The sequence below is a fragment of the Pyxicephalus adspersus genome, chromosome 2 (genome assembly GCF_032062135.1).
Source record: "Pyxicephalus adspersus chromosome 2, UCB_Pads_2.0, whole genome shotgun sequence".
NCBI classification, from domain to species: domain Eukaryota; kingdom Metazoa; phylum Chordata; class Amphibia; order Anura; family Pyxicephalidae; genus Pyxicephalus; species Pyxicephalus adspersus.
This window is the reverse complement of record NC_092859.1, coordinates 88,705,480-88,709,520: the sequence shown is the minus strand read 5'-3', so window position 1 is coordinate 88,709,520 and position 4,041 is coordinate 88,705,480. Positions and strand designations below refer to the sequence as shown.

The 4,041-nt window shown below is 36.9% G+C and overlaps 1 protein-coding gene across 1 annotated transcript in view; it reads right to left on the bottom strand.

The window, feature by feature from the left end:
- Positions 1-1,649: 1,649 nt before the first annotated feature.
- The window catches only part of ZDHHC17 (zDHHC palmitoyltransferase 17), a gene marked incomplete in the record, with an annotated part of 33,851 nt that continues 31,459 nt past the window's right edge, over positions 1,650-4,041 (bottom strand). The window contains 1 exon segment of the mRNA XM_072401396.1: positions 1,650-4,041.

The window sequence follows — 4,041 nt, the reverse complement described above, 5'->3', positions numbered from 1 at the left end:
AGAAGAAGCGCCCACTAATATATCATTCTCCTTAGAATTACTTACAGGTTATAGCAGCTAACAGGGCCTAGCTTTAGGGTTCTGCCCTTGTAGTAAAAAAAAAAAACTAATTTCACACTGGCACCTTGTAAAGCAATTTATAGCTACCAACACTATCTGAGTGCAGATGTCTGAGTTTAGCTAAGTATAGAATGCCTAAACAGGTTTACTTCATAGGTGACCAGATATGTAGACATAATCCAATCAATATGGCTCCCTACATAAACAGGTCTAATTGGCTTGGAGACACCAGTATATAAATGTTAAGGTGATTCCACAGCCAACACCTCCTGACTTTGAAGGGGGAAAGCAACCACAATTGCTCAAACATTATTTGCAATTTAGTTCCAGATCTGTTGACTGCATCAATCAATATCTGCTGCTGTCCTGAAGTAGAAGGTTGCTTTTCATCCTCATCTAATATCTATGATTACCCTGTTACTATGGGATTAAATCACCTGCAGGTGGTTTTTGTCCCCACACAGCCTGATCTGGTTTAACACAGTGAGTGCCAATGTTGTCCCCATGGGTCGGTGCAGAACTGGTGTTCAATGGGCAATGCCAACTCCTTGCCACAGTGATTCAAGTGAAGAGCACTTCAAAGCTATCCAGCCATCAATGCAGTGGATCTGCAATATGCCCACACAAGATGGCAATGGCCCCTTTTTTTCTGTCCAGCTTTTCTATTGTAGTCTGTATCTCCACTAGGGCTGTATGCTCTATTGGCATTGGTGACTACAGTTGCCAGGACTAAAAGCAGAGTTTTTTTTTTTTAAATATCTTGCACTTGGAAGATCATTTTCTGTTGCCCTGTCAACAGAACATGGAAAGGGGAAGATTTAAATACATTGTGTCCAACGACCTAGGATGGCCAGAGGCCTTTGCAGTTTAGTGCCTCTTCAATACACAATGGCAGTTGTGAAAAATATATGTCATCTTCTGTCTACCTAAAAAACTAAGACGTAGACAGGTGAGGCGGATGGGCATGTACTGGCAGAATAGCAGGGCAGTAGCAATGTACGTCTGCAATATTAGACGCCCGTTCCTGACTAGCAAAAACCCACTTCCTTGATTCTTTGAGTAGTAAGGAGACATAATAATAGGTAATAGCTCCAACTATTATTTTTTTTAATCTGGTATCAGCTTTTTGCATCCCATGTATAAAAGAACTGGAAGGTGAATAAAGAATCCAATCAGTTCACATGCTCACAAAAAGCATGAAGATCGGGGAAGGAAAAAAAAAAACAAATCACAGTAAAGCTTTCCTTTTTACTGTCTAACTACAGGCTGGACTGGGTCCATAATGACATGGGATCAGAATAACTAGATTAAATGATGCCGACATCACACAGCAAAAAAAAAAAAAATAAAAAAGCAAAAAAACACATGATGGGCAATTTGTATCTTTAAGATAAGTAATACAGCAAAAGCTGTTTGTGTAGTTTAAACTTTTAATGTGCTATTACTTTTTATCTTAGTATTTTTGCCTGGCGTTGCTTAATTTTAAAAGGATGTTCCAGCTGCAAGCAATAATAAAAACTAAAATGAAATAAAAATATCATACACACTAGCTATAGAAAATCTGGCAACCCCTAAACAAACACTAAACAGAATGGTCAATATTTATTGGATTAATAACTTACAAAAATGATGAAATTAATTTATGTAAGGAGAGCTAAATTATGAAATGTACAATTTGTTTCTCACAATGTAGTACATCAAAGACAGACAGTAGTAAAATAATACTTGGCACAGTTAAATAAATACAAAATAAAATATACATACAATTCAATAGCTTAAAAAAATGTATTGCAGTATTGTTGTGGACTCGCCAAAAAAATAAAAATAAAAACAAAAAAGCATTAAGAGGAATAAACAGGACACACAGTTTTCTAAATTAGGTTTCACTATACAAAACTTTTTTTTCTTAGTTTCCAGATATGATTTTTCCACAGATAGCACTGCCCTTTTTCCAATCATGCTTTTATGTGTGAAGTACTGCTTGAGTCCAGGCAGATTATCAGTGTAACCACAGATCATCAGTGCATATTGTTATAGTCTGTAGTTCCATCTCAAAACTTTAGGAAAAATAGATAATCCATGAACTAAATGAAAAGTAAGATGGCATTTATGTGCAAAAACTCAGACATTTAAAAAATATACATCAAATTTAGACAAAACAAAACTACAAATAAAAAGTATAGTGCAGAAAGGTGTGAATAAAACAAAGTCTTACACACTGGTGACTTTCTGGACACACTCTCCTGATCTGTAAAAATTAAGCAGCTCTGTGAATATCTTATGGGATTTAGATGGATGGTTGAACAGCACTTGATCCATGGTGCATGTGCAGCAGGAAAGCAGCTCCTGAAACACCCAGAAAATTGAGTTGGGATAGGGAGCACAGGCTCCTAAAAATTATTAAAAATAAATGCTTAGCTGCAAAATTCCATACAATGCAATTTACAGAATGAACCCTATTTACAGCAGTACCATGATTTGTCTAGCAGATCCTAGCACAGGATTCATGACAAATTAATAACCATACTGACCGTCTGTCCAAAACCTAAAATGGTCTGAACTGCTAAGGGAATGGCATGCATTTGCTGTGTATGTCTATGCATTCCTGTAATCCACTGTAAGAGTGGCTGGCTGAAATGTGGATGCCCCAGTATCCAATGATCTCAAAAAGTCCTGAAGAAAAATTTATGCGCTAAACAGCAACATTATAGTATGATCACACAAATGTTGCAGTAAAGCAAAGAGAGGAAACCTATAAAGTGTTCAAAAAAAGGCAGTCCAACTGTTCGTCAAGAACTTTTATTCAAGGATATCACAGCATTTCATTGACATTAGACTGTCACTCATTCAGACCCAGAGTTCTGTGGAACCCTAAGGCTCCTCCAAAAATTTGATGAAGATGGGAGTTCAGGAGACAACACCACTTGGCAAAGCCAGCTAGATGAAACCATGGACTTTTGGCTTTCTGTAAAGTTGGCATTCTGTCCACTAATGTAATTAATGTACAGTGCAGTGTAATATGTTGGCACTATATGAATCCTGTTAATTGATAATATAAGGGTTTCTTCAGACTGGCAACCAGATCCCCCCTCTCCCCACTGGTTGACTAAAGCAAGGGTACCCTGACACCTTAACATTATTTTGATGGTTCCTCCAATGTCTACAGGCATCAAGACAAGCCAACTGTACTGGTGGAAGTGTTCCAATAATATAAATGGAGGCATAACACAGACTGAGCAAATGATGTGACCTAATATGCTTACACAGTGAGCTAACAAGCAGCAACAATAATATATACAAGATAGCAGCCAAATCCTTGCAATTTTCATTTTTGACTAGGTAGAGCGACACCAAAAAACATAGGCTCTATGATAAGTTATAAGCTATACATACTATGCTCCTGACCTTTCTACCTATCACCAACCGTTTATATATACATACACACACTTCAGCATTTGCATGAATTAAATAAAGACAAAAAGCTTAGCATTTGTTCTTGCTTGCACTGTCAACTGAAGAATAATATTAAAGAAAAAGCATTGGTGCCAGAAGAGTTTACATGATCACAGCCAAATTGGCCTTAGACTATGTTAAGGACATAAGTGCATGAGTGGCTTTGAGGAACAGTTAGCAACATGACATGAAAGAACAGTGTATATGTAGGTGTTCCAAAACTACATAAAAAGAGCCTGTGATCGTTCAAAACCAAGAAAAGATTTTGGCTAGAATTCCATTTGTAGGACTAATATTTCTTTTATCCACATCATAAAATCACAGGGCAGGAAAATCTGGAAACCAGAATTCTTGTTTTATTTACCCAGTGCTAAAAAGACAAAACCTTATTGGCGGCTATAGACATCAGTTCCGATGCTCCCCAAGTTTACTAGGTGAAGGAAAAATATTCTTAGTTACTAATTTGTTACTAAGCAGTAGAAATTAGTTCTAGTGATAACATCCAAGCTTTGTACTATGTATACTTGT